The 21,903-nt window shown below is 41.0% G+C and overlaps 1 pseudogene; it reads right to left on the bottom strand.

Annotated features, from left to right (window-relative positions):
- Nucleotides 1-279: 279 nt before the first annotated feature.
- On the bottom strand, nucleotides 280-19,204 carry LOC137241537 (protein rolling stone-like; annotated as a pseudogene).
- Between the last annotated feature and the right edge of the window lie 2,699 nt (nucleotides 19,205-21,903).

Raw genomic sequence — 21,903 nt, 5'->3', positions numbered from 1 at the left:
CAATTTTGAAGGAGCAATAAACTTTCAAACTCGATTTCCCAACATTTTGCTTTTGGCACATTCATGCTTCTGGCAAGGGGGCGACGATATGTGACCCGGTCTATGAAAAGGTGGCTTATGACTAAAAAAAAAAATCTGTTAACAGCTGTTTCTCGCAATTTCTTTTTTGAGTCATAAGCCACCTTTTCATATACCGGGTCACATATATTATTTATCATTGTCTTCATTTGTATATCATTTATTCAAACTTTTATAATTATTTTGTTATCAATTTCACAGTTATGCAACATAAAATTTTACGAATGTTATTAACTGGAACATAGACGAAGGCGTATTTTTGTAAATCAAATAGGCTAAAAGACACATTGGCAGTGTAAACAGGCCTCCACAACAGGCGACAGCTGTTGCATTTAATTGGTGTTGACCCCAATTAAGAATTTTGTATATATATGTACGGCCTAGCGATGCTATAAAGAACGTAAGGTGTTGTTATTAAGGAAAAAACAAGTAAGGACGGGACTGTCTTCGGCTGTGCCGAAGACTTCATACCTTTCATGAATGAGGCAGAACAATAATCTTATCCCGTTCGTAATCTCCAAATAATCGGATGTATAAGATAAGAAATATATAGATGTACATACCCGCTTATCTGAACGATCGGTTGTATGGGATATATATTATATATAGCTCCGATCGAAATGATTTTTACAGGAAATCTTCTATGATATTGTAACGAATTTACTGCAAATCCTCTTATCTGCAACCCTCTGCTAAATTCGAATCACTAAACTGTTGAATAAATAACTCCAATATTGAATAATTGAAAAATTGCCTTTATTAAAGTACTTCACAATAACACTTATACTTTGCAACTAGCTTGATTAATAACCAAACTGACTGATAGCTTAAATGAAACTCTACTATTGCCCGACAGATTGCGTGCTTAATCAAAAACTGATTCTAGCGCCTCTACCGCTGGTGCTTTTATACTATGTGATTTCCTCGTGGCATCTTCTAGGTTCTTCCAGAGTTTACTTAGTTACAGCCATATATTTATAACTACAGATGTACGTATATAGCTTCTCATATGCGTGTATTTGTGAGCGACACTTCCACAATTACAATTGCATGCTTTTGGGAGCATCTCAGATAAGATATCTGCATGTGTTTGTGCATCTCTTCTCTGCTGCGTGTACGTACATATGTGTAGACATAATGACTTATTCGTTTACGTACATACAAGTGTAGCAGCTTGCTCCATTGTAGTTGTGGCTTTATTTACTTAGTATCAGATTAGTGATGGGAGTATAACTTAGAGTCACTAATATTCGTCACACTACCCTCCACCTAAGTCTGATCGTCCCGATCAGACAAATCTCCCGATCTAAACGCTGCTAGCATCTCCAAACGTACCACTCTTCTACTTCGTGGTTTCCCAATGGTTTGTATGCGGTAGATGGTGTCACTGATCTTCTTCACAACTTTGTACGGGCCTTCGCAGCTGCACAGATATTTGGATGGAACACCTTTCCGCCGGTGAGGGTTGTATAGCAGTACCAAATCTCCCTCAAAGAAACCGTCCGAATTAAAGTTCTTGTCAAACCTGTGTTTCATCTTACTTCTCATTACCCTGGGCCGTTCCCTCACACTCTGTTGCTTGGCCAATGAAGAACTACTTCGCAGAGCTTGATCTTGACGGGTCGACTTTACATTATCAGTATCGTCTTGACGTTTCACAACAGTAGTGCGCGCTGGCTTGAAACCACCCTTGCATTCTTTCTGGAAAATTCTTTCAGTCGTTTTAGTGCGTCCATTAGGGTTTGTCAATGCCAGTGTTTTTCTCGCAGGTACCTTTGATTTCGCTTTATTTGGCCTCTTCGATCCATCAACCTTTGCTCGATCTACTTTCTTTGACTTTCGTGGTCTCTGTCGAATCTCCTCCACCAGCACTTGCTTACTGCTGAACCCTTTTTCCAAACTGAAGTTAAGTGGCACATCTTGTTTCTCATAACGCATCACCCTTCTCTGCATATCGATCTTGATATCATGGTCAACCAAGAAATCCACTCCAAATATATCTTCATCAACAATCTCCGCCACAACGAATTTGTGTAAAACCCTGACCTTCCCAATTAAGACTTCACAGATCACTTCTCCCCGGACTTGGTTATACTCGCCAGTGACCGTACGCAACCTTGCACCAGGTAATGACTTCACTCTCCTGTAGACCAAATCAGATCGAATCAAGGAATGAGATGCGCCCGTACCTACAGTCAGTACACGTTCTTTACCATCCACATTCCCTCTGACGGTAAGACTGCTCGATTTTCTACCAATTTGCAACACAGATATCATAGGGCATTCAATAGCTTGATCTAGCTCTCGATCTCTACATCTTACTCGCTCTTGCTCATCTCCTCCAGCTTTGCGTTTACGGCCACCCACATTGTTGGAACTATTAGGACCAAGATCGCTATGACGTGCAATGTGAACGGGTTTCTCGCATTTGAAGCATTTGATAACTCTTCCACTCCGCTTTTGCGACCCTTTCAGCGCCTCCAATGTTGCGTCTACTCACTCTGGCCTTTCTACTTCCACACGGCGTGCTTTGAAAACTGGCTTACACAAAAGCGACGCTGTTTCCTGAATTAGAGCATGTGACACCGTTTCTGCGAATGTGGGTTTTGGGTTTGCATATGTCGCTCGATTCGTTTCTTTACTTAGTTACCGCTATATAATTATAACTACAGATGCACGTATATAGCTTCTCATATGCGTGAATTTGTGAGCGACACTTCAACAATTACAATTGCATACTTTTGGGAGCACCTCAGATAAGATACCTGCATGTGTTTGTGCATCTCTTCTCTGCTGCGTGTACGTACATATGTGTTGACATAATGATTTATTCGTTTACGTACATACAAGGGTAGCAGCTTGCTTCATTGTTGTTGTGGCTTTATTTACTTAGTATCAGATTAGTGATGGGAGTATCACTTAGTGTCACTAATATTCGTCACACTACCCTCCACCTAAGTCTGATAGTCCAGATCAGACAAATCTCCCGATCTAAACGCTGCTAGCATCTCCAAACGTACCACTCTTCTACTTCGTGGTTTCTCAATGGTTTGTATGCGGTAGATGGTGTCACTGATCTTCTTCACAACTTTGTACGGGCCTTCCCAGCTGCACCGATATTTGGATGGAACACCTTTCCGCCGGTGAGGGTTGTATAGCAGTACCAAATCTCCCTCAAGAAACCTTCCGAATTAAAGTTCTTGTCATACCTGTGTTTCATCTTACTTCTAATTACCCTGGGCCGTTCCCTCACACTCTGTTGCTTGGCCAATGAAGAACTACTTCGCAGAGCTTGATCCTGACGGATTGACTTTGCATCATCAGTATCGTCTTGACGTTTCACAAGAGTAGTGCGCGCTGGCTTGAAACCACCCTTGCATTCTTTCTGGAAAATTCTTTCAGTCGTTTTAGTGCGTCCATTAGGGTTTGTCAATGCCAGTGTTTTTCTCGCAGGTACCTTTTATTTCGCTTTATTTGGCCTATTCTATCCATCAACCTTTGCTCGATCTACTTTCCTTGACTTTCGTGAACTCTGTCGAATCTCCTCCACCAGCACTCGCTTACACTTTTTCCAAACTGAAGTTAAGTGGCACATCTTGGTTCTCATAACGCATCACCCTTCTTTGCATATCGATCTTAATGTCATGGTCAACCAAGAAATCCACTCCAAATATATCTTCATCAACAATCTCCGCCACAACGAATTTGTGTAAAACCATGACCTTCCCAATTAAGACTTTACAGATCACTTCTCCCCGGACTTGGTTATACTCGCCAGTGACCGTACGCAACCTTGCTCCACGTAATGACTTTACTCCCCTGTAGACCAAATCAGATCGATTCAAGGAATGAGATGCGCCCGTATCTACAGTCAGTACACGTTCTTTACCATCCACATTCTCTCGGACGGTAATACTGCTCGATTTTCTACCAATTTGCAACACAGATATCACAGGGCATTCAATAGCTGGGGCAAGTTTTCGTTCTTTACATCTGACACGCTCTTGATCATCTCCTCCAGCTTTGCGTTTACGGCCACCCACATTGTTGGAACTATTAGGACCAAGATCGCAATGACGTGCAATGTGACCGTGCTTCCCGCATTTGAAGCATTTGATAACTCTTCCACCTCCAATATTGTGTCTACCCACTCTGGCCTTTCTACTTCCACACGGCGTGCTTTGAAAACTGGCTTACACAGAAGTGAGGCTGTTTCCTGAGTCAGTGCATGAGACACCGTTTCTGCAAATGTTGGCTTTGGGTTTGCGTATGTGGCTCGCTTCGTTTCGACGTCCCGTATGCCATTTATAAAGCTCTGAATTTTTACCTTTCGGTGTATTCCACGGGTGCGTCGGCATTCGCCAAATGTGCAAGCCTTTCGACATCTGACGCAAACTCCTGCAAAGTCTCATTAGCTTTTTGGTAGCGGTTTTGCAACTCTATTTGGTGTATTTGCTTCCTGTGTTCGCTTCCGTATCGCCTCTCTAGAGTGCTCATCAATGTTTCGTAGTTGTTCCGCTCTCCTTCGGGAATAGTCTGTAGGATTTCAGCAGCAGATCCTTTCAATGCCACGAATAGTGCACCAACTTTATCTTCAGCACTCCAGTTGTTCACTGCTGCGGTCTTCTCAAACTGAATCTTAAACACCTGGAAAGGAACAGAACCATCAAACGTTGGGGATTTTGCCTTCAGAGTAGACGTTGACGTTATTGGACAGTTCAATTGTAACTCCTGAATACGATCTTTTAAAGCATCTATCTCGGCCTCCACTTTATCTTGTCGACCACTGAACCCTTCCTGAAACTGCGTTAGTTTCTCTTCCATACGCGATTCTATTTGTGCAAAGATCTGCGATGATACCTGTGCTGAAATTTGTGTCGACATTTCTGATATGCGTGTCTCTTGTGATTTAATCTTCTCTGTTATACGGTTCTCCTGCGATTCTAGTTGTTTTTCCATCTTGGATGTTATGCGTGTCTCTTGCGATGCCAGTTGAGATGACATTTGTGACGAACTTTCTGAAATGCGTGCGTCCTGTGCTTCCAGTTGGGATGATATTTGCGACGACATTGATGTTACTGTCGATGTTTGTGCAGATATTGCAGCCAATATCATGTTTCAAGTCTGTGCTGGTAACTGTCTGCGATGTTTCGTTTTTCTCTTCAATTTTTGTTGTCTCCTCGCCATCAAGATGAAAGACATACTCTTCCACGGTAATTCGCTCTAATTCCATTGCCTCTCGTAGTCGAGCCTGAAGCTCGAGTTTATTGCCGGTTGTATTCAATCCACGGCTGTCCAACTCCTTCAGTTGCTGGATCTTCAATTCACTGAACTTTGCCATGTTCTTGTTGTCCTCTGGAATTTATTCAACAATTCCTCTTCTGACACCAATTGTAATGAATTTACTGGCAAATCCTCTTATTTGCCCTTTTGCTAAGTTCGAATCACTTAGCTGTTGAATAAATAACTCCAATATTGATAATGGAAAAATGGCCTTTATTAAAGTACGTCACAATAACACTTATACTTTGCAACTAGCTTGCTTAATAACCAAACTGACTGATAACTTAAATGAAACTCTACTATTGCCCGACAGATTGCGTGCTTAATCAAAAACTGATTATAGCGCCTCTACCGCTGGTGCTTTATACTCTGTGATTTCCTCGTGGCATCTTCTAGGCGCTTCCAAAATTTACTTAGTTACCGACATACATATAATTATAACTATAGACGCACGTATATAGCTTCTCATATGCGTGTGTTTGTGAGCGACACTTCAACAATTACAATTGATACTTTTGGGAGCATATCAGATAAGATATCTGCATGTGTTTGTGCACCTCTTCTCTGCTGCGTGTACGTACATACATATGTGTAGACATAATGATTTATTCGTTTACGTACATACAAGTGTAGCAGCTTGCTTCATTATTGTTATGGCTTTATTTTCTTTAGGGAGAAATGGCTAAAAAGCTTTCTACCTGAACGATCGGTTGTATGGGATATATATTATATATAGCTCCGATCGAAATGATTTTTTCATGAAATCTTCTATGATATATTAGAATTAATATCACCAAGTTTAACGTTTTTATATTGGAAATTAAGGGAGAAATGGCTAAAAATGTTTCTATCTGAACGATCGGTTGTATGGGATATATATTATATATAGCTCCGATCGAAATGGTTTTTACAGGAAACCTTCTATGATATATTAGAATATATATCACCAAGTTTCACGTTTTTATATTGGAAACTAAGGGGGAAATGGCCAAAAATACTATATACATATAGCTCCGATCAAAGTGATTTTTTCAGGATATCTTCTATGATATATTAGAATATATATCACCGAGTTTCACGTTTATACTTTCTAAATTGGGGCAGGAGTGACCAAAATCGTCTTATCTGAATGATCGGTTGTATGGGAGATATATGTTATAGTGGTCCGATCCTACCGGATCTGTCAAATGTCAAATATAATACAAAAATACATCCTTGTGCCAAATTTCATTGATATATCTCAAAATTTGAGGGACCAGTTTGCGTTCAAACAGGCAGACGGACGGACAGACGAACATGGCTATATCAACTCAGTTCGTCGCCCTGATCAATTCGGTATACTTAATGGTGAGTCTATCTTCTATATTTCTCAACGTTACAAACATCGGAACAAAGTTAATATTCCATTTCATGTTCATGAAAGGTATAATAAGATGCAAATTACAAAGTACATAATTACAATGTGCGACAAAATTGGACAAATGGAAAGTAGAAATTAGAATTTTTTGGAGCTAAATGTTACATTGTTTTTCTTCTTTTTATTATTCTTACGTAGTCTTAAAATATATGTAGATTTTATTGTAAACAGATGTAATTCAAAATTTGTATTTTTCGAGGTTTTGTGATGCCCCAAAATAGCCGACTGGTGAGATTATGCTTACATACATTGACTACTCCGATCGACAAAACTGACCGATATATGCTGTCTTTTAATTTCTATTTTATAATGAAGCTGTATGAAAAAATACAACTTAGTAAGCGTTTTCCCAAAAAGGTAATTCTTTACTTTAGCTAAAACTTGTCCAAAAATATTGGGAGATGTGTCAAAAGACGCGCTTTGGATCCAGGACTGATCTCTAAACCGGAGTTGGACTCACCCAGGGTAATTTTTTATAAGGGGTTTCACTGAAATGACAGCCCTTGGTCGGGAAAAATCCCGAGTCGCTCCGGTTCTTAGAACCGGCTGCCTTGGGAAGCGGACAGCAGGGGAGAGATGTTGGCGGACCAAATAGAGGAAACGACGTTCTGAACAATAAACGGAGACGCCCCCACTCGTATGGTAGGAAGCTGTCACAGTTCGCCATATCTATCCATCGTGAGCGCACGTCTAGTAAATTGTGTCAAATGGCAGCCGATGGTAACATTGGCATCTGACCACCTGCCTAAACTCCTTTCGCTCGGGCGAACCGCTGACTTCATCATTACCGAGAACCGCACTTTCATCAACTTTAAGAAAGGAAAGTGGGATGACTACAAATCCTTTACAGACAATCGCTTTGCTGCCCTCCCTATCCCGACTGATGTTCGCCAGGGGAACGTGCTTTCCGCAAGGTCACTGAATCCGCCTCGGCTCTATTTATTCCCGCCGGAAGAATTCCGGAAATCCGGCCTCATTTTACGGCGGAGGCCGCAAATTTAGCGAGAGAGCGTGATTTTATAAGACAGCACGACCCCGGTGACCCCCAAATTAGGGATATAAACCAACGCATTAGATTGCTTGTGGATGAACTGTGTGAATGCATTGTAACTTTTTTGCCGTTGTGGGTAAGCCTTGGTCCACCGCAAAGCCCCTATCGCATCCGTCTAAGCACAATGACAAAATTTCCATCGCCTTTGGCGGTAAAGTTTTGTCGGATGCGAAAGAATGCGCGAGGGCTTTTTGCTGACAATATCTAATGCATTCAACGGTTGACAAAGTTAGACGGCGGGCCAACAGACGGCACACAAACATAAATACAGCGCGTCCCCAATTAACATCACCGCCAAAGAGGTTCATGCCATACGATCTAAAGCAGTCGGCCCAGACGGCATGGCCATGCCGACGATTACAAACCTAGGCAAGGAGGGATTTAATTATCTAGCACATGCCTTCAACTTGTCACTTTCCAGCTTTGTCGTCCGCGAAAAATGGAAAATGGCCAAGGTGGTCCCGTTCCTAAAGCCTGGGAAAGCAGCTAACATAGGATATTCTTACCGTCCGATATCACTCCTATCGCCAGTAGCCAAGACTTGAAGCTATTCTGCTTCCCTACTTTAATGCAAATTTGCAACTAGCCAATCATCAGCATGGCTTCCGCAAATTACATAGCACAACCACCGCGCTAAATGCCATGCCAAAAGCCTTTGATACGGTCAACCATGGCACGTTACTGCAAGGCCCGGAAGGGTCTCCCCTTCTCCCAAGTCTTAAAAGATGGATCGCAAATTATCTGCCTGGTCGGCAAGCATCGGTGCAGTTTAGGAATGTTACATCCAAACCAAGAAGAATTAAACAAGGGCCACAGGGTGGTGTCCTATCCCCACTTTTGTTTAACTTCTACATATCAAAGCTACGTTTCCTACGGTCCACGATGAGCTTTGTAACAAAATAAACAGCTATCTCCCTGATCTCTCCAGTTTCCTAGCCGCGCGAAACCTGACATTGTTACCGACTAAATCATCGGCGACCCCATTTACAACATGGACGCGCCAATTTCGACCATATTGAACATCCACGTCGACGGCACTAAGCTACCGTCTGTCTTACATCCACCCCAAAATATTGGTGTGACGTTCGATCAGGTTCTACATTTTGCAGAACATGCAGACGCAATTGTACCGATAATCCAGAGCCGTAGTAAAACTCTCAAATCTCTTGCCGGCAGTACTTGGGGTAAAGATAAAAAACGATCATTACCACTTACAAAGCAATTGGCGAGCCGATTGCATGCTACGCTACGATAAAGGCTACTCACTGGAAGACAATATAGGCCTGCCAAAATACCGCTCTCAGAACCGCTAAGGACTGTCTTTTTATGTCCCAAGAACACCATCTACACAATGAGGCGAGTATACTCCCCATTAGGGAGAGAAATGAAATGCTAACCATACCCAGAAACCTAGGCATCCCAACAGACATCTGATTGATGAGGCTATACCGCCTAGGGGCTTAACGGGTCATCTCCGTAAGCATTATGAGGAAATACGGCTGCTGTGAACACAGCCGTATGAAGCTAAAAGCACAAGCAGGGCCTCACTGAAACCCACAAACAGGCGTCGGATCTCTATGCCAGGAATTGCCCGTTGAATCCAGTACTAAAAGAACAATACACAAAACTAGCAGAGGAGGAACGCACTTTCCTAGGGAAACGCGCGTCACTCCAGCTGAACTTCGATCTGGGCACTGTAACAGGTTAAACTCCTACTAGAATCAACCCCGGCATACAAAATGTATGTACTGCTTGCAATGTGCCCCACATGACACCAACCATCTCTTCAACGGTATTGTGGAACTAACGCCTCTAACACCCCTCTCATTATGGTCCACCCCTGTTGAAACAGCAAGTTTCCTTGGACTCCCGTTAGAGGACATTGATGACAATGTGTGATGGGTCGCACCTATTGGATGGGGCGAAGCACTTCTACAACAACAACAATAAGGTCGCCAATGCAGAAAGGTGTTCTGCGCAAAAATACTATGCATCCCACCTCCGGCTTCGGAGCGCTCTGGAGCCATTTTTCGGTTTTTGAGACACATCATTTGACAGACATAATATTTTAAATTTGACACATCTCCCCATATTTTCGGACGAATTTTACCAGTTGTGAGCTAAAGTAAAGAATTACCCCCAAAAATATTAAATTATAAATTACAACTATTTACAATAAAACGTGCGAGAAGTAATAATTTACCATTATGGGTTTATACATAAATATAATGACGCATATTACAAAATTGATTGTTCCAATGTTCTAGAGCCCATAGCTTTCATAATTTCTAAACTGAATTCGTCTCAATTTTTAACTATTGCACAGTGTTATAGACGAAGTTTTATTACACTTACATACTTTCGCCGCCCATTAAATAATATATTATGCTGAATATTATATACATAAATTATGACAATAATTGCTGGATAGATACAATGCATTATGCGTGTAGGAAAAGCTACCACAATTTGATCTACAATCATCATAACCGAAGTAATGACATGAGAATTGATGTTGTGAAAGAAGGTAAGACAACTATGGTTGTCAGGGCCTACGAAGAAATAACGATACATTCTAATAATTTCGATACTATGTATTCCTGCTGGTAGTTGAAAATTTGAAAATGGATATATAAAGATCCAATAAATAAATGATAGACCAGTTGCACACACAAACGACGAGATATGCAAGGCCCAGTATAATCTCAGAATCCAGTATGGGCAAGCTAAAAAGTTAAAAAAAAAACCAGTTGCACACACAAACGACGAAATATGCAAGGTTCAGTATAATCACAGAATCCAGTATGGGCAAGCTAAAAAGTTAAAAAAAAAAGAAAAAACAAGTAAATTCTTCGACACTCCATTATGCCATCAAATATGTCAGTCAACCGTACGTGCTTTGGGGCAAAAAAAACAGTGAAGATAAAAACTTGTGAGACAATACATTGTTACCAATGTTAAATGGCCGCCAGTGTACATAGCATGTAGCCCCAATTCGTAAAATATATAAACCATTTGCCATGGAAGAAGAATTGTTCCATGCTAAATCCCATCGTCACTGTGAACCAGATGGCAAAACACCAACGATATAAAAGGAATAATATGGAATAATCACCGTTTTGCCACTGTAATTAAATATGTTTGAAATGATATGTATTTTTCTGTTGATTCAAAATGCCATTAATAGTATAAGTAAAAATTATGCGCACACTTGTGATTTGACAAAATCATTTGCCGGTGCATGTACTAGCGAAAAGTGGGATTTATTACAACAGCTGCAGCAGCACTTTGAGCGAGTCTACAAATACATAAAGAAAAAATAAATCAATGAAGAAAGTATAGTTTTGGTATGTTTTTCCTTGTAATGTAAGCCTTCTCAATGCCGATACTAGGTACTACACTTTTACCCGATCAAGGGATCATCCTTGTTAATCCGTTGTTACGCAATCCAAAAGTGTAATACTCACTGAAGCTGCATGCATTTGACCTGCTGCTACTTACCCTAATCCTCCGTTTGGTATTGCAGTTAAACCAGGGCAGCAACAGATTAAGTACATTTGCTGCAATAAGCTGTCAGATCGCGGAAAGAACTAACTTCACGAAGACGTAGTCGGTTGGTTCCTTAAATAGTGCCGCCGGGCGAACCCCGTTAATAAGACCCTGGCTGAACTTCAATTTGTACATTTGAAAAAGGTTTAACTCTTACCTATCCAGAAAACTTCGCGTGCGCGGAGAGTCCCCACATGACACAACCAATCTATTTCATTTTTTTCGTCCAATCCTGTTGTTACTGCTGATATACAAAGACTTCTGTTACATAATTTTAATGACAACTTTTGGGTGGTGTAGGCACTAAGGATCATTCCCCACCACGATAAAAGCGCTCCCACGGTTCTATGCACCGGACCTAAGATGTGGTTCTACTGCATGTGTCGGAAAAGGTTCTACCTCGGACGGGCATACTCTTTTCAGTGGGTCACGTGCAAAAGATGGTTGTATCGTTCGGAATGTTCTTTGTCGATCAGAAATTTCTACAAAACTTTAGTGACTCCCTGCTGTTCAGGTCCAAGAACATCCCGCGCTTCACGCTAAAACACCTTGGCGATGAGGGAGTAAGCCACCTGACGCACGTTTTCAACTTTTCGTTGAAGTAATTTGTCATTCCCGAACAATGTAAAATGGCAAGGATAATTCCACTACTAATGCCTGGGAAACCAGCTAACGAATGTGAGTCGTATTGACCAATATGAGTCCTTTCGCCACTAGCGAAGACATTGCAAACCGTCCTGCTCCCACATTTCATTGCGAAACTTCACTTAGCATGGTTAATGAAAATCTAACAGGGTGTGCTACAGGATGGTGTCTAATCACCACGTCTGTTGAATTTCTACTAATCAAAGCTGACATACCCACCAGGAGGAGCTACTATCATATCCTGCGCCGAGGACTGCACGATAATAGCAACAGAACCTGCTTCTCCAATGGATGAATTATTTTCTATAATAAACAGCTACCAAGTCAACGGTCATTCTGTTTACGACGTAGAAGAAACAGATGAAGCAAATATTGCACATTCACGTCGATGGTGTTATGCTGCCGGCTGTCAGTCACACAAAGATTTTATAGGTAACGTTCGACAACACTCTTATCTTTAGGCCATAGGCGGCCAGTATCCAAAGAGAAAAGCTGCAACGAAATTCTTAAGTCGCGTGCCGGCAGCACTTGGGGAAAATATTAATAAACGTTGTTAACCACTTACAAAGCAATTGGCCGGCCGCTCATGTACTACGCGTCACCAGTTTGGCCGCCTGGTCTTAAAATACACACTCAAAAACGCTGCAGGCCTGCCAAAATGCAGCACTCAGAACTGCCTACATAGTGATGCAAAAGAGCTGAACATTAAAAGATCATAACAAAATGCCCAACAGAGAGTTTTTGCTAAACTGTCTCAAGCCTGGACACTAGCAATCAACTGCTTTATCTAGGTTCGTCTCCAAGGGATAAGGAAACATCTCCGCAAAAACGAAGATGAGTTGCGGCACCTGCCTACGCAGCCGTTTGATCCAAATAAGCATAAGGAGGCCCGAAGCAAAATCCATACAGAATCGGTAAACACCTTTACTAGGTCGCGCTCGCTGAGTGCCGTTATCAATAAAACTATCCTATTCATGCAGAGGAAGAAAGCAGGCTACCAAGGCCAAGGGAGGCACGAGTCACCCTGGGAAAACTTCGCTCGGGATCAACCCCGACATACGTAATGTATGTCCTGCGTGCGATGTGTCCCCACACGACACCAACCATCTTTTCAATTGTAATGTGGAACCTACGCCTCAAACAGCAACCTAGCTATGTTGTTGTTGTTGTAGCGATAAGGATACTCCCCGAAGGCCTTGGGGAGTATTATTGATGTTGATGATCTTTTGCCGGATGCAGATCCGGTACGTTCCGGTTCCAATCCCGACCATCTCGGGAATGATTTATTATGACCACATGCGACCTTCTTGGCCATCTCGCCCTCCCAACCTCTAGATACAAGATACATGAGGAGTTCGGGGTCGCCAGAGCCTCGGCTGCTAATGGAACAGGATTCGCCACGGATACGGATACGGATACGGAGGTTGACAATTGGGTTTGAAGAAGCTATATATTGCGCTGGCGACTTGAAAGGGTTGCGCTACGCAACCCCTTGAATCGGGTATTTTAGTCGTCTCTTACGACAGGCATACCTACCGCGGGTATATTCTCACCCCCTACCCCTGTTGAAAGTGCTAAAGTTTACCTCAAAAAATGAATTACGACATGTAAAACAAATAGTGAATTTCTTGATTCGCGCATGGAAAACTCCCCTGTCACTGGTCTGGGTCATAATAAGAATCTGAGCTACTTAGCGAGATGTGAGCAACTCTAGCTCAGCTTTGATTTGTATTCTGCAATTTGTTGAAACTCATGCTAATACAAACAATTGCTGGCGTATGCTGATGATATTGGTATCATTTGCCTTAATAAACGTGCCGCAAGGTCTACCTTCCCTTGATTAAATACATAGGCAAAATTTGATATACGCCGTCGATAAACTCCGGTTCTATTTATTATACACTAGCCGGCGTCTCCTATGCCGCCGGTATACTACGAATCCTAAGCAGCCCCAACAATAAAGTGATTGGCGGAAACTTTTAGTCCTGCGGTAAATGAGGAGCAGATAAAGTACCTGGTGTCATCCAAGAAAGGATCGGCGCATTGGCTGCCACGTGTTGGCGGATATAAGTCCCAGACTGGGAAGGACCTAGTCTACATGGGAGCTAGCATTAACAGCGATAAAAAAACCAGTACTACTTTGGACTGTCGAGAAAAAATCAGATGCCCCCTGAAGTGTTCAAAACAAGTTCTCCGGAAGATTTATGGTCTTGTCCGTGATACCGCCGACGAGCAGCGAAGGATTTAAACGATGAGATGTATGAGCTTTACGTATGTATGTGGATATGAAGATAATGCAAGGAATAAATGCCCAAGGACTTCGCTGCCTATATCCTGTTAGACGAATGAGCGAAAACGCCCCGGCCAAGAAAGTATTTCTATACCCAAATATTTTGTCGCAGAGGAGGAGGGGAGGGAGACCTCCACGCCGTGGGAGAGACAGGTGGTGAAAGACTTGATATCCTTTGGTGCTCCCAATTGGCGTCAGTTCTCACAAACAAGAGAAAGCTGACGTGACTTGTAACAAAACAAGCCAAATCGCATAGTCGGCTAAACGTTAATTAATGATGATACTTATACAGGGGGGCGCCGTGTTGTAGTGGTAGCGTATTGCACCTACCACACCGAAGATCCTGAGTTCAAGTACCGAGCGAAGTAACATCAAAACAATAAACAAGTTTTTTCAATTAGAAACTATCTTTTCTAAGCGGGGTCGCCTCTCGTCAGTGATTTGGGAAACACTCCGAGTGTATTTTTGCCATGAAAAGCTTCTCAGTGAAAATTCATCTGTCTTGCAGACGCCGTTCGAAATCGGCACAAAACACAAATTTGTAGGTGAGATTAAAACGGAGCATGACGCAAATTGGAAGAGAAGTTCGGCTTTAATATCTTCGAAGGTGAATCGCAACCTGTATTTTTGTATTTCCTTACATAAACTTATGCCCCTATTATGGTATACAACTCAACTTAGTTGCGTTGTAATTAAAACAACTCAACTCCTGTTTGGTATTACGAATTACAAGTTATTTCAGTTGAAATTGAATTGGTGCTGCCAACCTAAGAAAGTGATGATTTGACAGATAAATGAACAGCTGATCAATTTGTGGCGAAAATTTAAGTTTTTGCAAAAGTGATTTTGTTATTACAAGATATTATATGATATGAAATCTATTTTTAAACGGTTTTATTTAGCTTGACTTGACAAGCAGGCCACCCGGCCAAATGCACGGCCCTTGTGAACGAACTTTGTAATTGAAATTTAAGTAACTTTCCGATAAGCTACAAGCTTGAAACTTGGAATATAGTTCAGAACCCGATGACAATGCAATAATAAGAATAAATAAAAAAAATCGACGCTAGGTGGCGAAAGGATCGAGATATTCACAAAAATCGTATTTGTGGTCCGATTTGGCTCATATTTGGAACACATAATACATGCGAGAATAGAAAGCGACCTATGGAAAAAATCGCCGCTGGCGCAAGTATCGAGATATTCAAAAAAATCGTATATGTGGTCTGATTTGGCTCATATTCGGAGCACTTAATACATACAAGAATAAAAAGCGACCTATAAAAAATCGCCGCTAGGTGGCGCAAGGGTCGAGATATTCACAAAAATCCTTTTTGTGGTCCGATTTGGCCATATTTGGAACACATAATACATATAAGAATAGAAAGCGACCTATGAAAAAAAAAAAAATCGCCGCTAGGTGGCGCAAAGATCGAGATATTCAAAAAAAAATTGTATTTGTGATCCGATTTGGTCCATATTTGGAACACATAATACATACGAGAATAGACAGCGGCCTATAAAAAAAATCGCCGCTAGGTGACACAAAGTTCGAGATATTCAAAAAAAAAATCGTATTTGTGTTCCGATTTGGTCCATATTTGGAACACATAATACATACGAGAATATAAAGCGACCTATAAAAAAATCGCCGCTAGGTGACACAAAGTTCGAGATATTAAAAAAAATCGTATTTGTCATCCGATTTGGCCAATATTTGGAACACATAATACATACATGAATAGAAAGCGACCTATGATGCCCGATTTGGCTTATATTTGGAACAAATATTACATACAGTCCGGTAGAAGTGACATCAAAATATTTTGGAGTTGGTGGAGGGACGTGGCGCAGAGTCGAGAAAAAGTCTTTGGAAGGATTATGTATTGAGGACTTAGATTGTAACAAATTGTCAGGAAAGAGTCCTTGTAATAATGAGTCACTAAATGAACTAAATAGAATGAGAAATAATGGACAATTAAATAAAGACTAAAAACTTGAAAATAAAATAATTAAAAAAATTTTTAAGTTAATCGGTTTTATTGAAAACAATACTTACATGAAGAATAATAATACTAAAAGCTATAGAATAATGAGGTAGGTCCTAGGTACTAGTCATCACACTCCTCATCAATCTAGGGGTTGATCAGACAATTAAATAAAAGCGTTGGACGCGTCAAATTTCTATTGATAGTCATATTAAAGACCAACTGAACCTTAATCAGGGTATGCTACGCCTCACATTTTTAGAAATTTTACGCGCCCAACGCTTTTATTTAATTGTCTGATCAATGCCTTAGATTGATGAAGGATATTTTAGGTTATTTTAGGTCACATAAGGGTTTACTATGTAAAATCTGTATCTGAGAATTTTTTGTGTTCTTTTATTGAAATATATTCATTTTATTTGCATGCCGCTCACTTTTGAGACCACCAAACAATTTTCCAATGGAGCATATAACATGCCCGCCATGTAACTTTTAAAATCACATCAGTTATCTACATTTCATAGCGGAACGATACAAGGTGGCAGCGTGGTGACATACCTACAAACATAAATACAAATTTCATGTACTTTGTTTTTGTAAATTCAATGGACAAATGTCAAAATCGTACTGCGCCCTAATTTGATGTATCAAATCAAATAAAAAAAGCTTAAAATCAGCTGTCCCATGCTGCCACCTTGTATCGTTGCGCCATGCTACATTTTGAATATTTTGTGCTCATGTCATGCTAGCATATTGTTTACGTACATACATATCATCTGACGTTCAAATGGCTTCGATTTTGGTGAAGGATTAGTCAGCTGTTATATTTGATAGTATACACGTGTATAAATTTGAAGATTTTTCTAATTGTTGTACTCCATGATTCAATCACAAGAGAAGAAGTTCACGACGCATTATATAAATTGTCAACTTTTGCCAAAAACTGGATTTACATAAAGGAAAATATTAAAGGAAACTTTTGTGCGACGGGTATTTATTTACATTGCAACATGTGTTAGCTGCTTAGCACATCTAAATGTTGCAAGTATATTACCCTTATACTTTTGTTAACCTGGCGATTTAAAAGGCAATTTAAGGGTCCTCTTGCCATTTATTGGAATTGGAAGATTCAATTCCCAAAACCGGAAAAAATAGATTGATGAGGAGTGTGATCACTAGTACCTAGGACCTACCTAATTATTTTATAGCTTTTAGTATTATTATTACTTCATGTAAGTATTGTTTTCAATAAAGCCGTTTAACCTAAACATTTTTTTTTAAATTATTTTATATAATGGCGAAAATGTTGGTGATTAACATGTCTCGAATACGGAAAAGTAAGTAAGAATACGGAAAACATTCGCGTGATCATTCCAATCCCTTGGATATACCAAGCACCAAGTAAGAAAATGTTTAAGTGACAAATGATGAGCTTCAAATGAAGTTATTTTGCAGATTTGAAAGGAAGCATTTTACTTATTACTAAACAAAATTAAAGACCATTTCCGCAAAAGCTTTCGAGGGAAGGCTGTACCCCTATTTTAAAATTATGCGCCACATTCAGATTCCTTGCTGATGGCAGCTATCAAAAATGCTGTGGAAATGATTTTGGTGTTGGACTGGTTTTTGATATTATTGAGGAGCATATTTGTGCGAAGTGGATTAAAACCCAAACAGCAAAAATTGTATTTTACTCTAAAACAGGATGCCCAGGAGTAGTGATTAGTATCAATGTGACTCACGTTCGCATAATTTCACCTATTCGTCCAATTTCGGAATATCGCTCCATAAAGTCAAAAAGTTATTCAATGTAATCCTTCGTTTAAACATTTGTTTTTTCTATAAATGTATACAAAATTGTTGATTATTTTTTGGTTAAAAAAGGTTTAACTACCAGCTTTAAATTTTTTGTTTTTTTTTTGGTAACGTTTTATGAGCCCGTGCACCATCTAACTCTTATCAAAGGTGGTATCAAAAGACGCGTTTCGATTTCCGTTTTTAGGATTCGAAAGTGGAAATTAAAAATTTTATTTTTGTCAAAATATTTACAAAAACCCACAAAATGGCCCGAGGGCCCGAAATATGAGGCCCGACCCACATTTTTTTTCACAGAACATCTTTCTGCGTTGGCGGCCTTTGGCCGCCATTTGTAAAAGTAACCCTGGGTCGGTCCAACGCCTTTCTTCATTAGTGTGTACAAAAAATCTGGCAAAATACAACCGCATGAAAATTTGAACCGAAATGAGATGACAGAAAAAAAATTTTTAATTTTTGTTTTCGGATTCTTAAATCGGAGGTCGCAACGCGTCTTTTGATACAAACTTTGAAAATTTTTGTTAAAAATTAGGTGGTGAACCGTCTTCTAAAACGTTACATTTTTTCAAAACAACTGCAAAATTGTATGAGACAACTGCCAGTAATCAGTTGTAAGATTTTGACGTTTTTGACAACTACATTAACACAAGGTTGTAAACGGTAACGTCACAAAAAGTTGTTAGACTAGACAACTCAACCGACATTTTTTTTACAGGTTGAGTTGTAATCTGTAATACCAAATTGCGAAATTTCAACGCAACCAGAGTTGAGTTGTAAACGGTAATACGGGCATTAATCCTTATATTCCGATTGCATATCCTGCACCTTCTCACTACACGAGCCAGCTCTTCAATAGTTCAGCAGGATAAGAACTCTTTTAACAACTTCACTGTGGTCAAACACTGTTGAAACTAATAGTTTACTAGGACTCCAGAAAGCGAACGTGGCGACTAAGGAAAGCAAAATGCTATTACATCAACAATGTCCTAGATCATTACTTACGGTGATGTTTCTAATCAGGCACTGAGAAAAGCCCCGAATGCTTGAATGTATGTACGTACCTCATTTGCTTGGACTTCAATTTCCATTTCGTTGAAACTTTATAAGTATGTTGAATGTCCTATTTTTATACTCAGTTGAGCAGAGCTCACAGAGTATATTAATTTTGATTGGATAACGGTTGGTTGTACAGGTATAAATGAATCGAGATAGATATAGACTTCCATATATCAAAATCATCAGTATCGAAAAAAATTTGATTGAGCCATGTCCGTCCGTCCGTCCGTCTGTCCGTTAACACGATAACTTGAGTAAATTTTGAGGTATCCTAATGAAATTTGGTATGTAGATTCCTGGGCACTCATCTCAGATCGTTATTTAAAATGAACGATATCGGACAATAACCACGCCCACTTTTTCGATATCGAAAATTTCGGAAAACCGAAAAAATGCGATAATTCATTGCCAAAGGCGGATAAAGCGATGAAACTTGGTAGATGGGTTGACGTTATGACGCAAAATAGAAAATTAGTAAGACTTTGGACAATGGGCGTGGCACCTCCCACTTTTACAAGAAGGTAATTTAAAAGTTTTGCAAGCTGTAATTTGGCAGTCGTTGAAGATATCATGATGAAATTTGGCAGGAACGTTACTACTATCTAATCTAATCTAATATCTAATATATATTATAAATGGGAAAGTTTGGATGTTTTTATGTTTGGATGTTTGGATGTTTGTCCAGACGTTTGTCTGCCAGAATGGCTACACGGATTTTGATGAAATTTGGGACACAGACAGTAGTCTACTAGCGAAATTTTTTTCGAACATGGAAAGAGGGGTGGGGGTCCCACGACCCCTTCGAGCAATTACTTTTTAATAATTTTTACACATTATAACTTTACGTATACTGGCCTTCACCAATATCATAGACTCAAGGGGTCAAATAAGTCAAGGGCTTACAAAGTAAGCAGTGAAACACTCCGCCGTCCCCCCTTTATCACCCCCTCTGGTGTAAAATCTATAAATTGTTATAACTCAATATAAATTTTCTCCAAAATCAATAGTTTTTGGTATCTGGCACATACAGAGCGAGATCTAGACAATTTTGGAGGAACGATCAGTAGTCCTCTCCTTATACACCCGCCATCCACCCTCCTTCAATTGTTTTTATTAGCACGCTTTTATTAGCTTTACCTGTATGTTTCTATGTAACTTTTCATTCGCCCAAAGCGCCTGCTGCCTTATTAACATGGTTTTATAATTAGCTTCACCTTATTTGTAATCCCGTAAGGGTCATATCGAGGCCCTTCCGGGATCATTTCTGGATGGTTTTCGGGATCGGTCCGGGATCCCGCCGGGGTAATTTCGGGACTTTTTCGGGACTATTTCGGGATCATTTTGGGACCCTTCCGGGATCATTTCTGTATAGTTTTCGGGATACATCCGGGATCCCGTCGGGGTTATTTTGAGACATTTTCGGGACTATTCCGGAATCATTTCGGGACTATTTCGCGATCATTTGGGGACCCTTCCGGCATCATTTCTGGATGGTTTTCGGGAGACGTCCGGGATCCCGTCGGGGTACTTTCGGGATCATTTGCGTACCTTCGAGAGATAAACTCTTGATGGTTTCCGGGATCATTACGGGACTTTTTCGGGGTTATTTTGAGTCCCTTTAGGCATCAATTCTGGATGGTCTTCCGGATTCGTCCGGCATCCCGTCGGGGTCATTTCGGGACTTTTTCGCGACTAATACGGGATCATTTGGGGACTCTTTCGGCATCATTTCTGGATGGTTTTCGGGATCCGTCCGGGATCTCGTCAGGGTAATTTGGGGACTTTTTCGGGATCATCTGGGGGCTCTTCCGGCATCATTTCTGGATGGTTTTCGGGATCCGTCCGGGATCTCGTCGGGGTCATTTGAGGACTTTTTCGGTATCATTTGGGGGCTCTGCCGGCATCATTTCTGGATGGTTTTCGGGATCCGTCCGGGATCCCGTCAGGGTCATTTCGGCACTATTTGGGGATCATTTGGGAACCTTTCCGGCGTCATTTCTGGATAGTTTCCCGGATCCGTCGGGGATCCCTTCATGGTGATTTCGGGACTATTAAGGGATCATTTGAGGACCTTTCCGGCATCATTTCTGGATAATTTTCGGGATCAGCCCGGGATCCCGTCGGGGTCATTTCGGGACTATTTCGGGATCATTTGGTGTACCTTTCGGCATCATTTCTGGATGGTTTTCGGGATCCGTCCGAGATCCCGTCGGGTCATTCCGGGACTTTTTCTCGACTAATACGGGACATTTGGGAACCCTTTCGGCTTCATTTCCGGATGGTTTTCGGGATCCGACCGGGATCCCATCAGGGTAATTGCGGGACTATTAGGGGATCATTTGGGGACCCTTTCGGCATCATTTCTGGAAAGTTTTCGGGATCCGTCCGGGATCCGGACGGGGTCATTTCGGGACTATTCGGGATCCGTCCGGGATCCCGTCGGGGTAATTTCGGGACTTTTTCGCGACTAATACGGGATCATTTGCGAATCCTTTCGGCTTCATTTCCAGATGGTTTTCGGGATCCGTCCGGGATCCCATCAGGGTAATTGCGGGACTATTAGGGGATCATTTGGGGACCTTTCCGGCATCATTTCTGGATAATTTTCGGGATCCGTCCGGGATGCCGACGAGGACATTTCGGGACTATTTCGGGATCATTTGGGATACCTACCGGCATCATTTCTGGATAATTTTCGGGATCCGTCCGGGATGCCGACGAGGACATTTCG

This window comes from Eurosta solidaginis, chromosome 2 (genome assembly GCF_040869045.1).
Source record: "Eurosta solidaginis isolate ZX-2024a chromosome 2, ASM4086904v1, whole genome shotgun sequence".
NCBI classification, from domain to species: domain Eukaryota; kingdom Metazoa; phylum Arthropoda; class Insecta; order Diptera; family Tephritidae; genus Eurosta; species Eurosta solidaginis.
This window is presented reverse-complemented; position numbering and strand designations above follow the sequence as displayed.